Here is a 26,385-nt window from a genome sequence, read left to right on the forward strand (position 1 = left end):
CTTGGAAAAGAGAAAGTAATGTCTCAAATTCTTCTCTAGACCTCCGTATTGTAAACTTAATTCATACACCTATCATATGGCAAAATTTGACAACTTTATACTCTGAAAAGAAAAATCACACTGCTTTTCTTACTTAAAAAAACAGCTTCAAGGCCTAAAGCAGTGGGTCTTTGTATCTACTCACAGATAGGAAACAGGAATCTAGAAAAAGATAACAAATAATGGCAATCCTTTGAGATAAACTCTGCTGTTGGTCTATACTTGAAATCAAAGGCACTCTTTCTAACCATACTTAGATAACAAAAGAAAAACTTGCTGAATATATCTGCCAAACTGATTAATTCTATTGATACTTGTTTTGTGTCTATTATATCAAGCATTATATAATATAAGAAGATCAAAACAGACATGATTCCCGATTTTGTGGAGTTTTCAGTTTAGTTAATAGAAGTCCTGGTTTAAAAAAAAAAAAAAAAGGAGGGATGCTTTCAAGAGCCTGGAATGCAGGCAGAGAGCTAGACTGTGTGAGAAGAGGTCATGCCCAAATGAAGCTTCCTGGAGGGACCACTTTTTCTGTGCTCAGATGTCAACAGCCAGGAGTACCTTGGAACTTGAACAAACAAATGAGCGTGACCTTTCAGTACAGTCTTTACTACCTGTGCATACTTTGTGAAAAGGCTGGTACAAAAAATAATATTATCCATGGTCTACTTTTCCTGTTCTAAATGTATACATTCATGTATTCATTACACAAATATTTTATTAAAAGTACTTATAAAATAAGACCCCTTAAGCAGTCTGAAAGACCTCAGTATGAAGTGATGTGTTAACCAGTGATATATTAACTACCTAGTCCTTGGCTTATTTAACCACATAGAACAATAAAATTTTAGTGTTTTCAGACTTGGGTTAGCATCTCCATGAACAGGAAGATCAGTATTTCCTCTATCAAGATATTGCATCTTTGAAAAATTCTGACTCAAAGAGGTTCTGTTTTTAAACTGAAATAGGCCTTATTGTATCTTGCAGCATCTTAATTCAGCCTCTTTGGACAATTCAGAATAAAGCTAATCTCTCTTTCACATAATAATTTTTTAATTCAAAAAATATAGGTGATATTTTTATAAAACTAGGATAGGCTTAGTAAAGAAGATCTGGAAAATTAAAAGAAGTAGATAAAAGAAGGAAATAGCTATATTCCCAGTACCGAAAACAATCACTTTTAAAATTTTGATATATCTATTTCCAGTTTTTTAATACTGTAAATAGTTTTGATTCTCTGTTATTTCACATAATTTTATCATATGTAAACATACACACACATACATAATACAATTTAGTTTCTATCTATTGAGGGTAGCCTGCTGTAGAGGATAAGTGGGCAGTACTGGAGAAAGATAGACTTGGGTTCAAATGGAAGCATTATCACTCACTAGCGTTTATGGCCTTGGGTATGTTACTTAATCTCTCTCAGTCTCAGTTTTCTAATCTATAACCAGAACCCACTATTGGGGTTGTGGCTAGCATTAATTAATGTAGAATGATTAGCACAGTGCCTAGCAAATAATAAATGATGAATAATGATTCAAATTATTATTATTATGTTTACAGTATTCCAATATAGCTATCAAATATAACGACTTTCAGGCTAAAAGTTCCTCAATTCTTTCAGCCTTTTCTCATATGAGATGGTTTTAAGTCCCTTTACCACGCAGGCTGCTAAATACTAAAAGTTTTCAAATCTTTTAATTAATATCTTCCGTAAAATGTAGCTCTCAGAACTGAGCATGGTAATCTGAACAGCTCGAAATTAGTCAGATTATGTCCCCCATTATTCTATGCACATCTTAAATTTATTAATGCAGCCAAATTATTTCTTCTTCATCTTTTTCTTCTCTTCTTGTTCTTCTTCCTCTCCTCCTTTTCCTCCCCCTCCCCCCATCCTTCTTGTAACCGTATTATACCATTGATTCACTGCCAAGTAAAGCTCCTCTATTTTCCCATGAGTACTGTTACTACGTCATATATCCCTCAAATCGAATTTAGGTAGTTGGTGTTTTGGTCCCAAGGCAGGACTTCACAGTTATTCCAACCAAACTGTATATTGTTGGATTTTGTTCATCTTTTAATTGTTAAGAATTTTCAGATCTTAATCTTGTAATCCAGTGTATTTACTCACCTTCCTTATCTCATGTAACTGATTTTTGATAGGAATGCCTTCTTATGGTTTTATCTCAGTCATTGATAAATATGTTCACATTAGACAAGGCCAGAGACAAAGGCCTGTGGTATATCACTGGACAAACCCTCCTTCAGGCTGACACAGATTCATTAAAATTGCCATTGGGTGCAGTCATTCAGCCAGATATGAAAACACATAATAGTACTATCCCTAACCTGTATTTCTCCATCTGGTCCACAAGGTTATAAAGAAAGACCTTATTAAATGACTTGCTAGAATCCAAATAGTTAGTGCCTTGATATACTAGTTTATTAACTTTGTAGAACAGAACATATAAAATTGGGCTGAATAGTTTATTCTTGTTGAATTTACACTTTTTCCTAATAACCACTTTTTAAAAATGTGCACAAAATTATCTTTTATAAGTATGATCTAGGCTATTCTCCCCCCACACCACATAAGTTTCATGGATCTGAAGTTTGCAGACTCTGCAATTTTTTGAACATAAAGTATTCTTCTCTTTTCCCCTCTACTATATTTTCTCAAAGGTAATCAGCTAAATACTCCATCTCACTTAGAAGTTTCTGGTAATAATTCAGAAAGGTCAAGAGGCATATTGTCAGCTATACTAGTCAGGGTCTCCCAGTATAGCATACAGGTAAAGTACTCAGACCATAGACTTAACCATCTTGGTTCAAATCCTAGGTCTATACTTCTCTAGTTGTATGATCTGGGACAAACTATTCAACCTGATATAAGGCATGCTTTATAGAGTTGTTATGATGATTGAGTGAATACATCTAAATACTGAGTGTATGCCACCTACTAGGGACTCGATAAATGTCACCTATATTATAATCACTTTACCTATTTTGCCTTTCCATTTTTAGCCAGTGTCTAGTGGTCTGACTTCATTCATTGAACAAATATTTATTGAATAGTACTTGGTTCATACAAGGCCTGGAGATACTGTACTGAACAAATCAAAGTCCCTGTACTCATAAAGCTTACATCCTAATACAGCAGAAAGAAGTAGCTTAAGTATGTAAAATAATGGCAGTCAGTGATTAGAGGAATGAAAAGTTTAAGGGTTAGAGGATGTCAGAGAGAATTATTTTAGAAAGGGTGGTCCAGGTCCTCTCTGAATAGGTGACATGTAAGCAGAGATGAATGAACCAGCAGGGAAGAAATATAAAGGAGTAAAGACATTTTGCTTTCTCTTTTTCATGAATGAATTTTACATTTTCAACTTTAGAAAATGGATCTGCTCCTGTATGGATTTTATTCCTCGTTTCATGCTAACGAGATCATTTTTGGCTCTCTTTAGTCTCTCTCACAAGCCGCAGCTCATTTTGTGCTTTAGTCTTGCTGATGTTATTTTTATAGGTCTATGCTACCTTCACATATTTGTGCTTGATTATGTGTCCCCTTTTACCATCTTTTGCACATGCTGTTTGAAATTCAGAGCCTGTCAGTAGGTCCCTGTGCAGCATACTGGCTTCTTTAGTTTCCTCCCCATTTTCTTGCTCATTAGAATCATTTGTGTTTGCATAGGCAGAACACTGCTTAAATCAAACTGCAAGAGCGCGTGGTTGCTTTTCCCCAAGGTTCCAATCATTTTATTTTACCTACTGGTTTCTGTCAGAACTGGGTCCAGAGTAGAGTTCCCCTTACTGCTTACTCTGCCTTCTGGGAAATGAAATTATCAGCAAGGCTGGTCAAGAAATTGTCAGTGTGTTGCTTTCTGAGGAATGAGAGTTTCTGTGGATACTTTGAGACTAAAATCCCTAACACTAAGATGTGTTGCTGCCCTGATAATTTTGTGGCCTGCACTAGAAAAGCATCCTTCTGACCAGGAAGTCTGTAATGCAATCATATAATGCTATCACTTCTCTGTGTTTTTCATGTCACGTTCATCTAGATTTTTCTCCAGTGTTCCTTTACCCACTCTAATTTACATGTAGGTTCCTTGCTTCTAACCGGCAAGGATTATTCAGTTACCTTTTAATCAGCATGGTCTACTTATAATTTAAAATAGATTGGATTAAAGATTAAATTGTTTATATGACCAAACTTTATGCCCAGGAAACCAGGAAGTTTCCATACAGCTTTATATTAACAAGCAGAGTGAAATCCTAGAAAACTTTGGAACAGAAGGTAGATTCTCTTCTAATGAAGCCATATACTAGCTTGCAGATTCATCACATGTCAGAACTGAAGGGCCCTTAATGTAAAGATGAAATGTCTGGACCCTCTACTTTTACGGATGAGCAAATTGTGGCCTAAGAAGGTTAGTTAGTTGACTTTTCCACAGTCTCACAGTTAGTTAGGGATAGTTACTGCAAGAAAAGTTTATTTTCTTCCTTAAGTCAATAAATTTCACCCTTACCACGTTACCTTCCATTAATAGCCCAGAGTCTTACTTCCTTTTCTGTGAAATCCAAATAATAATATCTGCCACCCTTCCTACCTCACACAGTTGTTGTGAGAAGGGAAGGAGATAACAGATGTGTAATAATAGTGGTTGTGTAAAGTGGTATTATTATGATAATGATTTTAATGGTTTAATCTGTAGGTTTCTCTGGGCTTTTTTTCCTTCTTGTTTAAGTGATTTGCATTTTAAATTTAAATCTGGGGTGAAATGTGCTTACTTTGTTAAAGATTCACAACAAATTGTAGGCTGCATCACACAGAAGAAAGAGCCCTGGTTTTGGCGTCCCTGAGACCAAGATGGTAATCTTTATTTCCTTACTCAAGGGATACATGACAATGCATCCTCTTAACTTCTCTGATTTTCGTTTTCCCATCTGTTAAAGGGCTAAACATTCCTATCTTTTACAGTTCTGAAAACTGATACAGAAAGGCTCGATATCAGTGGTAATTTTTTAATTTTTTTAATTTTTTTCCTTCTTCCTCAGACTATGAGCTTTTTGATGGCATACACTATTTATTTATACTTGTATTCCTAGGGTCAGGCACTCAGTAGCTATACACTATGTTTGTTAAATGAATTATTTACCAAGGTGAACAACACAGAGTGGGTCTGAGGGTGGCAGCATTTTGTAAGTCAGTGTTTTTTCAACTCTGAAGAGCACAACATTGAGTTTTGTGGAGGTCCTTCAGGAACTGCTAAAATCAGTGATGAGGGCATAACTGAGAGTGAACTCTTGGCCTTTATCTTGCTTTAATCAGAGCAGGCATACTTGTTTCTTATTAATGTATTGGGCGGCTACATAAGATTGTTTTCAGAGGAAAAGGGTTTTCAGCTAAAAGAAAACTGAAACAAGATGCTTAGGCGTTAGTCTTAAAGACACATCTAATACTTCTTTTACCATTAGGCACCTTAGGCAAGTTAACCTTTCTTTGTCACAATTTCCTCATTTATCATAGGACTTACGGCATTTTAGGTTGGTTATAGATGGGCAGGAAGATATCACATGCACACCTGCCATTTCCTAATGTATTTAGACAAGAATACCAAAGTAAGGAATTCCCTAGCGGTCCAGTGGTTAGGACTCCGTGCTCTCATTGCGTAAGGCCCAGGTTCAATCCCTGGTCAGGGAACTAAAATGGCCCAGGTTCAATCCCTGATCAGGAAACTAAGATGCCACAAGACAAGCTACACGGCATGGCCAGAAAAAAAAATACCAAAGTGGATTCCACCTGGATCCAGGTGGCCACTTGTATCAGGAGCAGGTGCATGCAGATGCAGTGTACCTTGGCTTGGCCTTTCTCTTCTTCGGCTTCCCTGTGGGCCACAGAGCTGCCGGGGACACTACCGCCAGGGTTGAAAACCACAATTGTTTAAACTCAAACTGGCCATTCTAGAATAATTTACACTCATGGCCTAGATACTTGCATGTAAGAAAATGCTTATAAACATCAGGCTCTCCCAGTTCTAGAACCAAACTAGCACAAGCAAGAAAACCTTCTCTAGGCAGAATGGGGAGGAGCTGGCAAAGTCAGGACAGGTTGTCCCCGAGTAGTATCTCTGCTTCCAGCTTCCAGTGTTCCCGTCTCCCTGGAAGTTTATTTGGAAGATTAAATAAAGTAGGGGTAATACTAAAATATTTAGTAATGTGTAAATTGTTGGGCTTGGGCACTGATTGATCAGAACAGATGCTGGCCATAAACTACCAGCAAGCCTTACCAAGTCTTGCCAGCTGAATGAGAGCCCTAAAATGAAGTAACGTTAAAAAGTCTTCATGATATCTGACACAAAGATGGTGCTTGATTAAATGTTCATCCCCTAGCCTGCCCCACCCCCGTCTCTTGAACAAAATTCTGTAAAAACAAAACAAAAAAAGGCAAATCCAAGAAGACATATCCCCAAATAACCTGAGAAGTCAAGCTTATTATCTCATTAGTACAATATATTAATGAGGGGATAATTTCTAACACCAAAATTCATTGTGGTCTATAGTAAAATAGATATATTCTAAAAATTAATTGTACACTATTCCTTGAATTAGAACCCAGCTGTTAAATAATAGTATATCTTAGTTATACCCAGGGGCCACTGTCTCTCTTCTGAGTTTATCATTTTCCCTGCTAGAAATGGTTAATTCATTAAATTTAGTTACATTCTCTCAGTTGTTTTAAGACAGTGTTTCCCAGGGTTGGCAGTGGAAATGCGGAACACTCTACCAAAACCACTTGGGTCTTTTTCTCCACTCCCTCAAGTCCTTCCAGAGGTTTTGAGGCCTTCCTTCCTATTAAACATCTGCCAGAATGAGCCTTTGGAAGTGTGTATACGATACACTAGGTAACTTAGCTCAGAGAAAAGTAAAACTAGCCTTTGGTGGTGGGGGGGGTTGTTGTTGCTGTAGTTAGAACAAAAGAGGAAAGAAAGAAGGTATCTGTGGAGCAGAGGCAAAACTGAGCTGTATCAACTCAATAGCGCAGAAGACAGGGTGGAGAGATGGACCAGAAGTAGAGAAGAGATGGAAGGACAAGTAACTGACCAGCTTCACCATTTAGTCAGGATTCTCTCTGGTCTCATCATCAGGTCATGCATTTGCTGAGCATTGGGAATCTTATAAACAGCCTTTCTGTTTATGTGGCTGCTAGAAAGACTAAAGGCAAATCTAAGGCTAGCACACATAAAGGCATACATCGCCTATACTGACTTTTCCTGCTTTTTTACTCTCCAATCCTTATTTTCTCTTTGCCTTATTACCATTCTTACTCTTTTTTTTTTTTTAATTGGGGTGTAGCTGATGTAAATATTATATAAGTTTCAGTTGTATAACATACTGATTCACAGTTTTTACAGGTTACAGCTATTATAAAATATTGGCTATATTCCCTGTTTTGTACAATATATCCTCATGGCTTATTTATTTTATACATAGTAGTTTGTACCTCTTCATCCCTTACCCTGATCTTGTCCCTCCTTCCTTCTCTCTCCCCATTGGTAGCCATTAGATTGTTCTCTATATCTGTGAGTCTTTTTCTTTTTTGTTATATTCACTTGTTTTATTTTTTAGATTCCACATATGATATCACATGTAAGTGATATCATACAGTATTTGTCTTTCTCTGTCTGACTTATTTCACTTAGCATAATAACCTCCAAGTCCATCCATGTTATTGCAAATGGCAAAATTTTATTCTTTTTTATGGCTGAGGAGTATTCCATTGAATTTATGTACCACATCTTCTTTATCCATTCAGCTGTTGTTGGACACTTAGGTTGCTTCCATAGCTTGGCCTTAGTTATTCTTATTACTTTTATTTTTATTTGTTTGTAAATCTCCTCAAATTATTTTTGGACTCTGAAGTGTTATAAGTGAATAAATATAAATTAGGATGTGTAACAGACAACTGTCCTTAATTGTATTTAGCTCTTACAGAGTATAATAAGTTTAACCAGATAATCTTCTAATATTATGGATTTAAGGAAAAACAAAGCACTTATAACTAAAAAAGAATGAAAATCATAAGCTATGAACATAACTAAGAGTGAGTGGATTCTTCAAATTGCTAACAAAATAAAACAAAGTACCAGCAACAACACTGGCATACATATGATAATAAAATTTTATGTAGTCAATATAAAGCAGTATGTTTCAAAATGTACTTCCAAAATTCTTTGCTCTAATACAACCCAGTGTGTAAGAATATGTAAGAATATTCAAAAGTGCTACACATTAACTCATACAATTTTAGGCATTTATGTAGGAGTATTTGAAGAACTGTCAACTGTCTTATGCTATTGATGATACCAAAATAATAGCAAATATTTGAGGACTTACTGTGTGTCAGATACTACCTGTATTAATTCATATAACACAGCCACACTATAAAAATACATGAAATTATTATTTCCCATTTTATAAGTGAGGAAAGAGAATGACAGTTAATTTAAAGATGAGCTTCCATAACTTATGCAAGGATACACAGCTTGAAAAAGGTGGAGCTGAGATCTGAATCCAGGTGGCCTGGTCCAAATTTTAAGCTTTTAAGTTACTTTGCTTTTCTGAAAAAAATTTTTTTAAAAAAAGAGCATCTTAAAATTAGCATTAACCAAAGTTAACTGAATTTACACTTTAGTTTATAAGGCCCTTTTCAGATCTTTTTCAACTGATCTTTTTTAAGGTAAGGGAGAAGAAAAGGTTAATCTTCAATATAGCCTTATTTTTCAAAAGTAATATCGTGCCTTTTTGGAAAGGATATGTCAAGTGCTTCAGTGGTGCTGTTTCAAAAACTTTTGGAGAGAAAAATGATTTAAAATGGTATTTACTAAATTCTTCACTGTACGAAATTGCAGAATTTTAAGTAAGAAGTGAACATAAATGATTTCACCTAGGTATAGACTCATGGGATGCTCATTAAGCATCAAGAAAAGACATTTCACTTCTTAATGTATGTATTCTATTGAGTCAAAAATAACAGTAAAAATGTTTCATACTTTTTAGCATGGACACAGACTAAGTTAATTGGCCAAATTAATTATCCAATTTTATGAATTGAATATAACTTTTATCTTACAATTTGTCAGGAAAAGTGAAAAGGGAGAAAAGACAAATTTTTTGAAAAATAAATACTATAATTACTGGAAGCTCAATTTTGTTTTCGTCATTTAGAAGTGCCTTGCTTAGTGAAAAAAAAAAAAGAAAACTTCTAATATGAAGGAGATTCAATCATATATGCCAATGTCTGTTTCTAGGTTGCAAGGGAAATGATTCGTGATGATTTTCTTTTAAATGGTGTCTATCCCAACAATTGACAGATATAATTGTTCTAATAAAGTTTTAATGGTGAAGCTGCCTAGATAGCTTTGTTTTTTTTTTAATTTATTTATTTTATTTATTTATTTTTGGCTGCATTGGGTCTTCGTTGCTGCGCGCAGGCTTTCTCTAGCTGCGGCGAGCAGGGGCTGCTCTTCGTTGCGGTGCGCAGGCTTCTTATTGCAGTGACTTCTCTTGTTGTGGAGCACGGGCTCTAGGCGCGCGGGCTTCAGTAGTTGCAGCACGCGGGCTCAGTAGTTGTGGCACACGGGCTTAGATGCTCCGTGGCATGTGGGATCTTCCCAGACCAGGGCTTGAACCTGTGTCCCCTGCATTGGCAGGTGGATTCTTAACCACTGTTTCCCAACTATCTTTGGGAAGTCCAAAGATAGTTTTTTAATTAAATAATAAAATGGGGGTGGTGGGATGAATTGGGAGATCGGGATTGACATATATACACTAATATGTATAAAATAGATAACTAATAAGAACCTGCTGTATTAAAAAAAAGAAGAAGAAAAATGGTAGGCAGGTGTTTGTGTGCTTTAAGAAAAGAACAGTTAGTTGAAAATTTTGTAAAACTGTTAAATAGGGGAGAGCAGTATTTCAATAAGACTATGAAATGAGCACAAAGGTCTTTTCAGAGTGTATATATTACTCAGGATTTTTAACTGATACAAAGGATATTATGCCAACAATATAATTTATAGGAATTTTTAAATGCTAGCATGTTTAATATGAGTGATTCTCACTTTGTGGAGTTGTTCGTTATCATCACATTTTCTAGTTGGCATACTTATGTAAAATAGAGTTATAGTTAATGGGAAAATGTTTTGACCTATAATCATAATAGAAATTTGTAAATCAAAATAAAAAATAAAATTAATAATAATAATAATACAAATAATACTAAATATAAGAAACATAACATATATTAGTAATAGTAAAAAAAAAAAAATTTTCCTAACAGGTTCAGTAGATAATCTCAATTCTAAATAGTCTCCTTTGAAAAGTATAATCTTAAGAAAGAATATTTTTTGAACATATCTGAGACAATCAATTACTTCTAGTAATTTTTAGTAAAAGCTTAGCTTGTTTGCTTTAAAACATTTTGCACTTAGTTTCTGCTAAATTAACGTCTTAATTATTTGTTTAACTAGTAAGTCTTCTAAACTGTATGTATTAATCCTTAAAAGGGTGTTTGTTTCCATTTATTTGGTTGAAAAAGACTGGTTCCTTTCATTTGTCCTCCCTTGAGCTATACTTATGGGATATTAGGTAGTACAGAAGAATCAAAATCATCATTTGTTAATGCCAAGGTACCTTCCCCTGTAGGGAAACTGAACTGGCCTCAGAAAGAAAAGAAAGTGCAAGAGTAAACATCAGTGGAAGAGTGGTGGAAAGTGGTTTCAAGTGGGGAGAAAAAGAGAAAGCTATTAAATGTGAATATAAGTAGAGAGGATTAAGCCAATCAGTAAGAATAAGAATAAGGGGGGCACTATAAGTTTATTATTGAGTTACGTAGTAAGTGCACAGAGGAGTTAGTATATATGTACAGCCTCACAGAAAAGCACTATTACTACTACTTAGTACATTTCTTCATAGCCTATAATGTGTATTAACAGTATAATTCACACATTTGTTCACATATAAACTGTTGGCCATTGAAGCTCAAAAATTAAAATATTTCCAGGAGCCAGGAAGAAAAAGTTAGTGAGTGAAAGGCAGTTGGGAGAAATATATAGTCCTCTTGATCTATCTTTCCTTTCCCACTTCACAGAGATAGAGGTGAAGATACATTTCACTTTCTTTTAATGCCACTTTTAAAGTAGAACACAAAACATTATCACAAATTGGGTCACCCGAGGCACAAGACACTGCCTTGGTTATGAGGAGGTAATAAGGAATGGTGGAAAATGTGGTGAGTCCAAGAGTGGACCTTTTGTTTGAAAGGGAAAGCCTCTCCTGCCGAGTGTTGCTATGAGGTAATACATGTCAAAGTTGCTGGATATTTCCTTTTTTTTCCCCCCCAGAAGCTGGAAATCCAAGTTTTAATTGAAGCCTCTAATTTTTAAAAGTTGACGAAAAGTAGATTAAAAACAAAACAAAACAAAACACTGTGTGGCCCAACATCTATGGGGCTAATAAATTACCTTTGTCGGTTAGATTTTATATAGGTCAGCGGTTTGTGACCTCTATTATATGCTGTGCTAACAGCTGGGCATATAAAGTTTAGTGAGATTTTTAAGGAGTTTACTATCTAGGGGGGAGGAGTAAATCAATAAATACAGTGAAGTGTAATAAGTGCTATGATAATCAATGTTCATTTTGATGGTCCTTCAACACTGAAAAATTCCATGTCATCAAAGAAAGATAAAATAATATTCAGTGTGATTTTATTAGATAGCAAAGTACTTACTAATATATTTTGGTAAGTTTTTTTAAAAAAAAAACCAGGAATGTAAGCAAAAAGAAACAACATTTAAAGTGTCAGCAGAAAGTCAGAACATCTTCCTTGGAAATTTTAATTAATTAATTTACTCTTTTTTTAAGTTAATTTTTATTGCAGTGTAATTGCTTTACAATGTTGTGTTAGCTTCTGCTGTACAGCAAAGTGAATCAGCTATACATGTACATATATCCTCCTTTTTTGGATTTCCTTCCCATTTAGGTCACCATAATTTACTCTTTAAGATAATATTAATAACATTTGCTGGTGATTTGGAAGGAAAAAATTGATTAAAATGCTTTTTGGCTCTTGAATGTAGGGTTCCAGTCTTTGCTTAGTGAATCATAAGTGAACTAAAATGGAAGTATTATACTTTTTACCATAATGTATAAGATGTCAGATGTTTTGCCTTTAAATAAGACCAAAGTGCCGGGGTGCAAAATATAACCCTTGAAAAGCTTCATGTAAGCCCCTCGATTCTATTTTCTGAGGTTCCCTAGACACATCTTTATCTCATGTAAGTTGTTGGGACAGAAAAAGTTGAAGGCAGAAGGACTGTTCTAGGTAAAATGGAACAGAAAACCAACTTTTCAACTTCTCTGAGTTGAAAAACTCAGATGCATTAATTAATCTTCTGCCTACTTCCTACCTCCCCAACACACACAGACAGAGGCACAGACACACGCTAAGATAATTAATAGTGCTAGAAACTCCTTGAACAATTGGTCTCTATTTGTTTTTCTCTTCACGTAAAAGCACAAATACACACATTGTTATTAACTTTAAAACATTAAAATTTCATTGTAATCACTAATTTGTGTAGATATTAAAATACTTACATATGGCCTATAAAAACATTTCAATAAATTGACTAAACAAATTTGTTAAGAAGTAAATTTATGTGTGTGTTGTTTATATGTACACTTGTGATAAGTACATTTGTACAAGATTTCTAGGTTGTTTGACTTATAATATCTACATCAGCAAAGCAGTGCTATAATATTTGTATAACAAGCAGCTGCCTTATTGAACTAAATATTATAATAGTATTTATGATTATAGGATTCTAGCTCATTTTTCCATAAATGCTTTCCAACAACCAACTACAGCTCAGGCCCTTTGCTAGACAATAAAGAAGCCACTGTTCGTCAAAAATCTGAGAGTAGGAGAAATGATTAGAAAACAACTTCATCTGATTGGTGCATACCATTCTAAGCAGTATAATGTTACTTCCTGTATCATACAACTTGGAGGTATTTGGGAGGCTATTTACATTTCTAGATACAAGAACATGGGTAGGGAGGAAGGTGCTTCCAGAGAGGAAGTTCCAGAAAGCAGTTTTAGACATCTAACGAACTTCTAAAAGACTACTGTCTCCCTGAGAGTTCATGATGCTACTTTGGTATATCAGGGACTTTTAAAAGTTGTGTGAGAGTGCTGGGTGATTTTCATACCTCCTTACTAAGATTTGAGTATTGTGGGTAATGGGTATACAATGGTACAGTGTTATAGCTGGTTTTACGGATGGTTGGACAAGTGGGAGAAGACGTGGAGAAGACAGAGACTTCAAATTTTGTTACATGTCACAAGCACAGATTGAGATTTTCATGTAAGTAAAGTTAGTACCTCCCTGGTAAATTAAAGTTAAAAGAAATTTGTTGAAAGGATGGATCACAAAATTAAAATAAAACCCAAATGAACCCACCAAAACCTTATATAATAGAGAGGGGAACAGTACTACAAAGAAAAAACTGGATGGAGTTTCCAAAAGAAAGGTGACTTAGAAGGTTTTACCATATATATATATATATATATATACAACTTGTTTTATTGTGTGTAGGAGATACATAAGTGAAAGCTTATTTTCCTGCATGTTTAATAATAAAATTGATGATAACTTGTCATATTCCATAACCTCACCAAAGTTGGAGAAAAATCCAATGGTTTCATTATTTTTGTTAATAAAAATGCATTTTCAGGGGAAAAGACGAATAATAAGATCTCTTTGAGAGAAAATTTTGTGAAGTAATAGTCTGTGAAGAGAGAGTATATAGTTAAAATTCCTGAATGCCATGCATATTAAACATATTATATAAATTTTTATGTCCTAATTAGTTTTGTATACTTGCTTATAAATTTTTGTGTATATTCTTATTTATTTTCCATGTGTATTTGCCCTGTTTCCACAGATGATTTATTTCTCTGGGGATAGCATATGTTTACTACTTTTCAGTAGCACCTAGAGCACTGAATTGAGGAAAGCAGGTTTTCTTAGTGTTGAATAATTGCCTTTATTAGTCTTGCATTTTGAAAAATATGTCAGCCTACAATCTCAGTAAAAATGCGGGATTAAAAATGAATATAGAAAATCACATGCATGTTTCTCTGACATTAAATCACCCTGCTGTGTCAAATGTAGCACAAATGGCCTTTTAACAGGGGTCCTGTGCAAACAGTGGGTGATCAAAGCACACATCGGCAGCAACACCAAGTCACACTGCTGGTGTCAAGGACAATGTATTCTGAATTCTGTTCTGTATTTCTTCTGTGATATTGTGCCAGAAGACAAATATATAGACACAGGTATATACATATACATGTGCACATATTTTACAGAAATTAAATAATTCATTCAAATAAATTATTTAAATGACTTAAAAATTCTTTTGTCAAACAGATTAATGGAACCTTGTTATTCAAAAGATAAATCATTTTAAATGAAGTGGCAAAGACTTCAAGGGCTAATAAAGGTTTTATGAGAGATAAACTTTTAATGAATTAATACTTTTGCATGTACTTATTTTCTATAAACATAAATATACACACAAATGCTTACAATGATATTTATATCAACATTTCTGACTGATTTTTTAAGAAAACAGTATTCACAGTGTTTAAAATAATGTATTTTTATAGATTTGGTTTTTAGGAGCTGATGGATTACAATTCACCAAGCAAAGTAGAAGGAGGTTTAAATAATAGTGCCATAAATATTATTATTTGTGTAATGAGATAAAATAAACGAACTTTTTTTCTATTTGTAACTTACATGAATCCAGTGATCATTAGTCTTGAACAATTTTATCTATGCCTTTTTCTAGGGCTTGAAATGTATTTAGCACTCAAGTCTTTTTGCTGTGGAGGTCTTAATCAGAAAGATATTTTGCTCTAGAAAATTATGGTGAACTAGTATTTGTATAACAAGACCTTAATACCCTGGGAAAAATTTTAAGGATTTTTATGAAGCTCAGTACACATTCTTCAGCTAAATTTTGGCATAGTTTCAATTGAGACTACAGTGAAATTCAATTGGTTTATTTTATAATTAAAAACAAGGAAATCATAGTAACAAAAATATATAATGTATAGCACTCGTGTTTATAATAGAAACATCCATAAAGAAAGAAACATGTTCTAACTTTTCTCATTACTCCAGAGGGAATTGCATCTTTAATCACACAAAGCACAACTGCTTTCTAATTTTGTTTAAAAAGTGTTTCAATACTTACAAAAACCAGATCAGGTTATTGTAAATCTAGAGCAAATTAGAATCATTGGCCTCTGCTCAGCTCTATGTAAGGTTTCTATGTAAATCATAAACTTAATGGCATACTAAGACACACATCTGTTTCAGTTTTGTAGAAGTTAATAATCTAACTAGAGTATTTAAACACTTCTTTCATTAACTGGAAAATTCAGGCAAAGATAGACTTCCCTCAGTGATAAGGTATAATATTTTACCTCTGAATTTTGATAAGCTATAAATCTACCTAAGTAGTTAAAGAGTTTTCTAAAGATTGAATTTAGTATCTATTTTTGACATCACATGATTTCCTCCTGTATAGAAATATTCAATATAAACAACAGGCCAGCATTATCATCTCAAATCTACATCTGCATAATTCTTTTTGATTTATATAAATCATATTTAAAATCATTTTGTAACAGGGCACTGGCAAGTAAACACTGAATAATTATATGAAATGTCAAAATTCATTTTAAAAAATATTTTTCAGATTCCTTATTTGATTACCCATAAGTTTATTTTAAAATGATAAATGATAGTCTTCTGGGGATCCATATTATTTAAAAATAGTTTACATACTTCGATTTCTCAAACATTTACATTTTATAGCTAGCATTCTTTTCTCTGATTTTATTTTAACAAATTCAACTTTTTTCTGATTTTAACAGACTATAAATATTTTTCATGTTATTTCCATAATCTCTTTCCTTGAGACTTGCCACTTCATATATAGCAGTAGCAGAATATATTATAATGAATTATTGTGTTTCCATTATCATTAGATAATAAACAGGAAATTAGTTTTTCTTGCTGTGTATTCTACATTGTCTGAACAATGAAATATACGTGGTTTGAATTTGGGTCATTAAATTCAGGTAGTAAGGACATAGTACTAATTAAATTGGTGTCATAAATTACAGTCCCATAATGAAGGGGAACATTCTTTTAATGCACTAATAATCCTCTTTAGTTATATTGTAGATATGTGATTTTGGCAACCAGGATAGTTGGATAAGAGTGTGGATGGTTCAGTGCAGCACATCTCCATCACTGAATCAAAATCATTCAAAGAATATATTATCCAGGTGATAGTTTGGCAACTTCTTTTTAATGTAGAATAGCTGGAGAGATTATGTGTTTTTATTGTTTAACCTAAACCAGAATTTCTTCATTGAATATCACTCAACAAAACCTTATCACTACCAAATCATTTCAGAACCTCTTTGAGATATCGATGACATTTTAGTATGATTCTAAATTTGGATGCTAATTAAAAGAAAATAAAAGATTCTTTTCTAATGCACTTTTACTTATCACAAAAACGTATGCCTATTACATCATTGTTTGGTCTAGGACCTAAGTGATGGATTTCATAGTGACTTTAAGAATGCATTGTAAAGAGTTGCAATAAGTTGAAAACTTAATTATAAAGATTTAAATTATTCTTGAAAATAGAGATGGCAACATTCTATTATCAAGAAACTATGATGAGAACTCGGTTGAGAAGAAAAATCTCTGCAAATTGCTGTTCTAGTTTCCACATGCTCAGACAAATTTATTTTTATTAAAATATATACAACCAATAAAGGCCTTTTAAAAATACAGTAAAAAAGATAAGTGTAGTTAAAAAATAGCCATCATATTAATTAGAGAACAAAATAATGAATAATGTTAGTAACAGCTTATACGATCAAAAAGTCAAGGTCAAACATCTCATGTTACACAATTTTAGATTATCAAATATTTTCAAAACTGAAACAAAGCAATTTTGTGTTTAAAAATACTAAGATCACATATTTCAGTTATCATTTTATGCTGTATCATTAGGATAACTTCAATGTATTCTAATATGAAATATTACAAGTGTTATATAATTATATCTTTGACTCACCTTCTAAAATGCCAAGAGGGCATTTGTGAGTTTGTTTCCTGACTCTTAAAAGCCTTTTGCAAGTTTTGCCATACTACAGTGAACTATGACATGAATAATCAAAGTCATATTCTCAGAGGCACTAAAAATTCAATTTAAACTTGCGTGAAATTGCTATTTCACAAAGACTTGTGCTTTTAGGTTACCTTTAGTTTAACAATTAAAAAAAAAAATTAAAGAAATTTCATCTGTATTGTTGACAGAGGTTTTGCATGTATAGAAAAGGGACGAGGAGGCTCATTTTTAAACTACATACTTTAATAAGAAAACGTTTGGTTATGAGAATTTATGATGAAAAAATTATTATAAGAAGTCATAGACAGATTTCTATAAAATGAGTGTTCTTATAGTTACACTTCCTGGTTTGACAGAAACATTGATAGAAGATCTATAAGACACGATTATAGAAAATCCTCAAGGTGCAGACATTACCAACAATTATGAGAATAACCTATGCGAAAGCAAGAAGGACTAACTTTGAGTTGGGTAAGACTCAGTGGAGCAATATTATGAGGGGCATCTTTTGTAACTCGCTTACTTTTGAGTATCATAATGGTATAAAAATTGTATAATCCTTTATACAAAATTAGACATATATAAATACTCTAGGCGCACAGAAAGAGTCAAGCTACCAGTTGTTTTGGTGGATATTTTTAAGAAGTATTAATTACAAACTGATAGGTATTTAATAATATATGTGATCAGGTACTTCTAAATAATATCATTAAGTACAGCACACCATAATCATATTTATAATACAGTTTAAACTATCATTATTTTTGGAGACTGCATCTCTACATTTTAGATAGGGTTTGGCCTTCTTGGACCAAGATTTACTCAGCCTGGAGAGAACTGGGAGAAGAATTAAAAGCTTAATGGCTTTGCCAAATGCTTTCATATGTTTCTTCTCTCATGGATAATGCGTTCTGATTTCTTTTCAGCCTACATGCATGGCAAAACTAAAATGAAAAACAATGCTAGGAAGGAACTTTCAACGAGTTCTCGTTAAGTCTGGGTATTCACATAATTGCTTTGATCTGCTCTAGAGCTTTAAAAGATTTATTTTCTAGAGTAGGGAAAACGTTTCAGCACTAAGCATCATTGAACAGTAACGAAGAAAAGGGAACACAACGTTTAGGATGAAATCTAGCTAATTTTATTTCTATTTCTGTATTAGAAACTAGAGCAGTTTCACATGTTTTTATTTGTTTTATTTTAGAACTCTCACAGAGCTCTCTCATCAAAGGCAAAAATAATGAATACAATCTATTCTCACTGGTAGTTCTCTACAGCTTGTAGCTCAAACTTCACACAATTTCTGATCCAGCATCAAGACCTGGATCCTCTCTCTGCCCCACCCAAGTCCACCTCCATGTGGCCCCTTTTATAAATTTATTTATTTATTTTTGGCTGTGTTGGGTCTTCGTTTCTGTGTGCAGGCTTTCTCTAGTTGCGGCGAGCGGGGGCTACTCTTCATCGCGGTGCGCGGGCTTCTCATTGTTGTGGCTTCTCTTGTTGCGGAGCACAGGCTCTACACGCGCAGGCTTCTCATTGTTGTGGCTTCTCTTGTTGCGGAGCACAGGCTCTACACGCGCAGGCTTCTCATTGTTGTGGCTTCTCTTGTTGCGGAGCACAGGCTCTACACGCGCAGGCTCAGTAGTTGTGGCTCACGGGCTTAGTTGCTCCGCGGCATGTGGGATCTTCCCAGACCAGGGCTCGAACCCGTGTCCTCTGCATTGGCAGGCAGATTCTTAACCACTGCGCCACCAGGAAAGCCCCCATGTGGGCCCTTTTAGAACTGGCTTACCTATATCCAAGTTTGCCGGGGTGGGGCATTGAAGAGGTTACTCACAGTGTTCTACTGTCTTATACTAACCGCGATACTTTGCAACCACGCCCATTTTCATACTTTTTCAGATTCGTTAAATTGGTACCCATACTATTATCATTCATGTTTGTATTTTGACAAGTGCCTCATCACTTCCCTCTAAACGAAGATGCCTGGATGGTAAATAGCTTTAAAAATTAGCATAATTTCTGTATCAGAAATATGTGAATCCATTGAATAAAATAATCTTTAGTTTCATAAAGATGTTTAAATTAAAAACATGAGTTTCTACAGTTGGAAAAAACATGTATGGTTAAAATGTTTGAAGCCCATCAATCTCTCAAACCACATAAGCTAATGAGTTCCTTCTGTTTTCTTTGAATGAAATCACCATGAGTGGTTAGATGTTGATTTAACATAAAACAAATGGAAATGGGTGTTTCCTTTGTCCTTTGTAGAATTTATTTTTAAAAACAATTAGCAAGTATTATGAATAAGTCAATGATTTTGCCATTACTTAAATAATAGTATAGATTGTGTAGTTAAATTGATTGGATTGCAGGGAATGCATAACATACTCCAACTCCCCTTAGCTTGCTAACATCTGCGGACATTATTAAGTTTCTCATTTCATTTTTTTCTACCATAACACCTGTATTGTTATAAATTATGTTTTGAATTGTCATGAAGTGTCAGACAAATTATGTTTTCTGGATGTGTGTGTGTGTCATTTAAGTGTTCCTTTGTAATGGCAGGTTTGTGGCTAACAGCTTAATCTTGAATATATCAATGCAATTAAAAGCTCTGTTTCAATTTTTGTGGATACAAAGAAGGTTGAAGCATTATTATGTGTAAAGTGCAAGGAAAGAATTAAAAATTCTTTAATATTTAAAACATTATCCTAGAGAAGGGATACATTTAGATATAATTATAAAAACAGCAAGCTTATTATATGCTTAAGAAAAAAGTGTTGAACTCTTTGAACTCTAAAATACATATACTATTGAGTTAAAATTAAAAACTTGTTTGAGGCATTTCCCACTCCCAATAGATTTAACCCACTTCTGACAATTTCTTTCCCCTCCCATGCACCCTCCTTTTTTTGTAGTCTCTTCAGGAACATAGTGGAGAGTGACTCACTTATGTCCTGAGCATCAAAGTGCATCAGACCTAAGAAATGAAGACAGTGGGTTCTTCCTGAGATTCTTTCTGAGAGAGTTAAATAAACTCTGAGAGAGTTTAATAAGCCAACATATGGGCAGCTTAATTCAGGCAAAATTTTCTACTGATTACTTACTAAGCTTACTAAATAAAAACTTCAGCCCAAGTTCTGCCTCCCCAAAGAAAATAGCATTAAACTGATCCATGCACTCATTGGGACTTCTTGTGAATCATGCCTAGATGAATGAAAAATCTTCAAAGATGAACAAAAGAAAGGGCTAAAATTTTTCGGTAAATGCAAATTATTATCAGTTTGACATATCTTGGCTTACAATACCGAATAAAATAATTTTAAATTCCAAAGGAGACTGTGATATAAATGACCACTGAGGTCTGAGAATTCTGTAAGTCTTCCTTCTTTTCAGCTACTTTAAAGAAGCCTGATTTAGTTTTCCTAGGTAGATCTGTTGTATGTATAAATTTTGACAGATGTAAAAACGAAATAAGGTTTCACACTAGCTCTGCATGTGTTTTTCTTTTTTTCTAGACTAGTTTATATCCTGCATCGACAATATTTGAATTACGTTATCTAAGAAATTCCAAATGGAAGTGTTTATGTAGTTTAAAGCACCAATGCTCTATGTGGCTCCTCTTATCTTTTGTATTGGTGAGAATGTTAAAACATCAATACATTAAGTAGAAAAAAATTTGATCATCAAGGATTCTTCTTTGAACCTGAGAATTATAATGAATCAACCAAAAGAGCATGTTTCAGTTATTTGCACGTATGTACTTTTAACTTGATTTTTTACAAGTTGAGAGAAAACTTGACTAATAGCTGGATTTACTTTAGTACTACAAATATCTGGCTTTGTGACAAAATATAGGTATTTAGAGTCTTCACGTCTTTTGAACAATCTGCTGTTGACATTTTAATAACACTGTTGTTTGAAATGATTTCTGAAGTATGATGACTGCAACATACCCACAGCAACAAAAAGTACATATTGTTTCTGAAAGCAAAGAAGCTCAAGTTTCATCCTATTTCCTAGAGATTTTAAGTCTTGGAGAATCAGTTTTTCTTGAAAACCAATGCAAACATGCTTCTTTAATTGATGCCTTCATTCATTAGTATAAACAGTGATTTAGAAATACATTTTAGCTCAGAAATGTTGTAATTAAAAAAAAAAAATCCAGGTTTGATTTTACTCGTATGCAAAGGACACAACTGGCTTTCGAACATTTTTCAAGCACGATTTTCTCCGTCGTGGTCTATTCTCTTTAGTTTGGGTCCATCGTAGGCGCTGTCTGGCTGTTTGCTAACACTACCAACAGAGAGGCGCAAGGAAGTGTGGTCAGAGGACAAGAGCAAAAGCAGTTTCAATGTAAGGAAATGAGGGAAACAGACCTAAACAGCACGATGAATGCGCTTGCGAGTAGAGCCTTGTAGTCTCCTTTCCTTCCTTTGCTTATCCTGGTGGGTTTAATCAAAAACAAACAAAACGCTCTTGTGAAATATAGTCAATAAAGTCAAAGTTTGGCTAGCTCTCTGTAACTACAAAGAAAAAGTCATCGCAATTTAAAAAAAAATGTAACTTTCATTAACGAGCCCGCCGGAAATCTCAGGTATCAAAGACGCATTAACCATGGAGCGTTCCCCGCGCGCCCCAGCCGGACGGAGGCAGCCGAGGCGAACAGACGTTCTTTCTCCTCCGAGCAGTCACACAAAAGGAGGACCGCAGAAACTAAAAGTTTAGGGGCCTCTGGCTCGCCGCGCGGAGAAAAGAGAAAACCTGGAGACGGGGTGGGTAAAAGACGCATCCTGGGCGCCTCTCCGAAGTGCAGGCTAGGAGAGAGCTCCTGAGCCTGGAGGGAAGAGGGGAAGGGACCCCGAGTTCCGGGCCAGCCCCCTGCGCCCCGCCTTGGAGGCCGGAGCGCCGCGCTCTCCCAAATGCCTTTTACCCCGTTCCAGAAATAAAATAAATGTTTTTAAAGTGCGTGTGTGTGCACAGGATGGACAGCGCGCGCCGGCGGAGCGCGCGGAGGACCGAGCGCGCAGTGAGTGGAGTTTGGGGAGGTGGGGCTCGGGATGGAATGGGTGTGTTGACGCTGGGGGCTGGATGCGGAGCCCCGAGACCCGGGGGGGCGAGCCGATGGGGAGGGAGAGGAGGGGCGCTAGCCACCGCAGGCCGCCTCCGAGGCGCGTTCAGCGGCCGTGCGCGCGCGTCCCTCGCCGCCGCCGCCGCCGCCCGGACAGCTCTGCGGCCGCCCCGCCGGCGGAGCCGGGGCCGGCCTGTTCTCGGGCGGCTGCTGGGCCACCGCCACCCGAACAGCTCGAGCCCGTAAGTGTCCCCTGTCGATCGCCTCCCCACCACCGACGCAGCTGCTCAAATGGAGTGGAAAATGGCCATTGGGCCGCAGTGAGTTATAGATTATCTGCTCCACGTTTTGTACTTAGCTGCCTGTAATCTTTTGAGTTTGCCTGAGCCCCTTGCTGGAAAAAATCAGGAGGGAGAGGTTTGGCCTTTGCCGCTGTACAACTTAATATGTTTATATGATTAGCCGAACTCGCGGGGGTGGGGAGGTGGAGATTTGGGGTGGAGGAGGTGTTGGAAGAGGAGGAGGAGGAAGAGAAGGAGGCTGGGAGGTGACTCCAGTTCAGACCTCGCGGAGAGTCTGTGTCAGGACTTCGCACTCCCCCGTCTCTCTCCCTCGCTCCCTCTCTCTCCCTCACACTCTCTCCGCACATACACACACACACACACACACACACACACGCACACACACGCAGAGGTACCGGAGCGAAATTGGGAGCTTACCGGAGAATCCTTGGGATCGTTGTGGGGGGGGCACCTCCCCTCCGTTGCTGCGCGTCGCGTGTCTCGTCCCTACACCTCCCCGCTTCCCCGAGCCCCAGTCCTCGCCTTCAGCCAGTCTTGGGGCAGCGGCCACCGCTCAGCCTCGGCCCGGAGACCAGAAATGTGAGGAGGGCCCGCTGCAGTCTCCCGCCCAAGGCCTCAGGGTCGGCTCGAGGGATGCCAGCCGGCCGGCGCGGACGGCGGGCTGAGGGGCTTCGCCTGACGAACTGAGTTGGCCTTGCGCCGCCGGCGTTTGCCCGCCCCTCCCGCGTCTGCAGCTCGGAGGGGACTCCCAAGTCTGCGCACCTCTGTCGAGCTTTTTGCCTTTGCCACCCCTTTCGCTCTGCTTCCCGAATTTCTTATCTTTCCGAGGGAGCGTGCGGTCTGGGGGCGCGTGCGCGTGTGCAAAAGACCCCTCTCGCGGAGCGGCGCGTGGGAAACTGCAGGAAAATGTTGACCTAACCCCAGGAGCCGCCCGGCGCTGGCTGCTTGGCTGGAGGAGGAGGCGGCGGCGGCGGCCAAGCAGGAGGACGCGCCGAGCCACGGCGCTGCCTCCCGCTCGGACTTGGCGGCCGGCGACCCGCTCGCGACCGGCCTCGGCCCTCGCCGGCCCGGGTGGCCGCTGTCCTCTGCGCCTCTCTCCGCGCGGCTCCCGCGCCAGACGGCCCGCCCCCGGGGGCGCGCTTGCAGACCGAGGTAAGAGCCGTGGGAGCGAACAATGTGCCTCTGTGCTGGGCTACGGAGACCTGTTTGCTTTGCGCCTCCCGCCCGGGGGTGGATGCTGGAGGTGGAGGGAGCCGCGGGTGAGTTGGGGCTCGGCTGTTTGTTTATGTTCGGCCGGGCCAAGGGGGAGACCCGCGCCGGCTCGGGTTGCTCGCCCCCACCTCTTCCTCCCCCTCCTCGGAAATCGATCCGCAGAACTCCCCTTCCCGTCCAGCCTGCTGCTGCTTCGCCCTGCGAGCGTAGGGACGCTCACTTGGCTGTAGTCTAGTTGCAGGGGGCTCCGGGAGGAGAGGGGAGGGTAGGATTGGGTTCGGCATTTTTTGATTTACTGAAAGCCTGGGTCAGAAGGTGCCGTTCGCTCTTTCACAGCCCGTCTGGGGAGGGGGAAGGTGGGGCGCACCCTCGGTGGGGCCGGAGGCCGGGAGGTGAGCGCGCCCCCGTCCCCCCCCGCCTCAGCTGCCTGCAGACCCGTCCCGGGCTGTGAGTGGAGCGGGGAGGCCGAGCGCTGGGGGAGAGCTCTGGGCAAGTGGACGGGGGTGGGGTGGGGTGGGTTGGGGGGATGGGATGAGTTGTTGCGGGTGGTTTCTTCTCGTCGGTTAGGTGGCGTGGAGAGGCGAGGATGTCAGCAAAGCGCAGCCAGATGTGGCCGGGCCGGCACCGTGGCTGGCAGCGATTAGGGGCGGCGCAGCGGGGCCGGGCACCCGGCAGGCTCTGGGGAGGCCGAGTGCCTCCCGCGCCCGCAGTGAGAGGGCAGCAGCGGGCCGCGCTGGGCCTGCGGGCGAAGTTATGGGGTGTGGGCTTCTGGGCTTGGCGCTGGGGCTGCGAGTCTCTGGAAGCCTGGTCTGTGGGAGCCGGGAGCCGGGTGCCGGGTGGGGTGCGGCGGGGAAAACGGCGTGGGAGGGGCGCGAGACCAGGGAGGCCAGCCCCCGCCACCCGCGCTAACCGAGCGTGGGCTCGTTGCTTGGCTGGGGCTACCCGACCCTCTGGTGGAGAGGCGGGGGCGAGGGAAGCGACGAAAGCGCCGCAGCGGTGGGGAGGCACTCCTGCAAGAGTCCTTCGCTTGGGATCTGGAAAGTTTGTTCCTATCGCCAGACTGCGGGGATTGGGTGTGGGGAAATCGCTGGAAGCTTTACTTTGTGCCAAAGTGTCAATGAGCGGCGGCTAAGGAACGTATGTCTTTATTCATATTTATTTTTTTATCCTCTGCTCACTCTGTCCCCTGAAAGCGTAGTTGGAGGGGCAAGTCCTGCGGTGTCCGTCTTCTTTCCCCACCTTCTGTGGACTCCTCCCCCCTCATCCTTTTCCCCTTCTCTGGCCCCCTCATTCCGTTCTTCCTGATGCAGACTGTTGTCTCAGATTCAGACCCAGGAAATGTTTTCCTCCTGCTTCTTGAAAGGTGTCAGGCTGCTTAGCAGCTTCTCCAAGCAGCCTGGGAGCGTCTGAGCCGCAGCCACCAGCCATATGGTTCCCGTTACAAAGGCCAGGTTCTTAGGCACTCTCCTCCTCGCCCCCGCCCCCAATTCTTAAATTTTCTTCTGCATTCTTTACACTACGTGTACTTCTCTCTTCCAGAGGCGTACATTTAACGGACGTTGGTTGGTCCATTCATTTCCCTGGCAGTGTTTGTCTGGAACGGGCCCCACCGAGTTTGCTCTTTGCTCAACTCGAGTTGCACAATGAGGAAAAGTCACATCCGTTTGGTAAATGATTGCCTGTTGGGATGTCTCTTACTAAATCAAGTTTGATCTTGGGAAAACCTTAAAAGACGGGCACTAAGGAGGCAATCTGCCTCCACAGCAGAAAAATAGAATAGTTTGTGTGGTGTCTTTGGCAACATTCCCAGTTGTGATGGGACTCTTGACCTAGGTAAAAGGTAACCGTAACTTAAATTTAGTTATCTAAGAAAATCTACTTCTGTCCAGGTGTGTTATGGAACTTTTTGTTGTCCCTCCCTCCATCCTCCAATACACTTATGCATGATAGAATACTGCAGAACAAATGTTCTGTTGTTTAGTTTCTTCAGACATTCCGATTCTCTCCTTTTGTTACTTGCCTCTAAAAGAGGTGCCATTTCACATCATTCTGCACAAATTGTTTGAATTAATGCAAGTGTGCATTCTTACCGTTTGAAGGGGACCATTAGCATATCAAAGGTTTCTTAGCTTCAGCTCAATTGAGAAAACTTCAGCCTGTCTTCCATTTGCTTCCAAGTGGAGGCCCAAAGGGCAATGAGAATTGTAAAGGGTAAAAATAGGGAGGTGGATTCAGGCTGTGTTTCTGAACTTTCACTGTTTTGTAATTATGTGAGCGAAAAACATTGTCTGTTGCTGTGGAGCCCTTCCAAATGGAAAGACAATTATTTTCTATTGATAAATGGTTTGTTCCTAGAAAAAGAGTGACCTTTTATTTTATGATAGTCACTGTTGCCTGTCTTGGGGTCCCTTCAGTGGAAGAGAGAGTGAGAGAGCTTTTCCTTCTAACTTAATACTTTTCTAG

The 26,385-nt window shown here is 38.4% G+C and overlaps 1 protein-coding gene across 9 annotated transcripts in view; it reads left to right on the forward strand.

Moving 5' to 3' along the window:
- The window catches only part of ADGRL2 (adhesion G protein-coupled receptor L2), a 212,078-nt gene that overhangs the window by 9,640 nt on the left and 176,053 nt on the right, over nt 1–26,385 (forward strand). For 4 of the 9 annotated variants that reach the window (XM_059925109.1, XM_059925160.1, XM_059925167.1 and 1 more), the window contains exon 1: nt 22,562–22,650. The exons of 1 other annotated variant lie outside the window; for it this stretch is intronic. The gene's annotated coding sequence lies outside the window, so the exon portion shown is untranslated. Of the gene's footprint in view, nt 1–22,067; nt 22,113–22,285; nt 22,367–22,561; nt 22,651–22,970; nt 23,863–23,922; nt 23,970–26,385 lie in introns of those variants that run through there. 4 more of the 9 variants (XM_059925150.1, XM_059925126.1, XM_059925118.1 and 1 more) reach the window with 4 other exon arrangements.

Source organism: Balaenoptera ricei, chromosome 1 (assembly GCF_028023285.1).
Source record: "Balaenoptera ricei isolate mBalRic1 chromosome 1, mBalRic1.hap2, whole genome shotgun sequence".
Taxonomy (NCBI): Eukaryota; Metazoa; Chordata; class Mammalia; order Artiodactyla; family Balaenopteridae; genus Balaenoptera; species Balaenoptera ricei.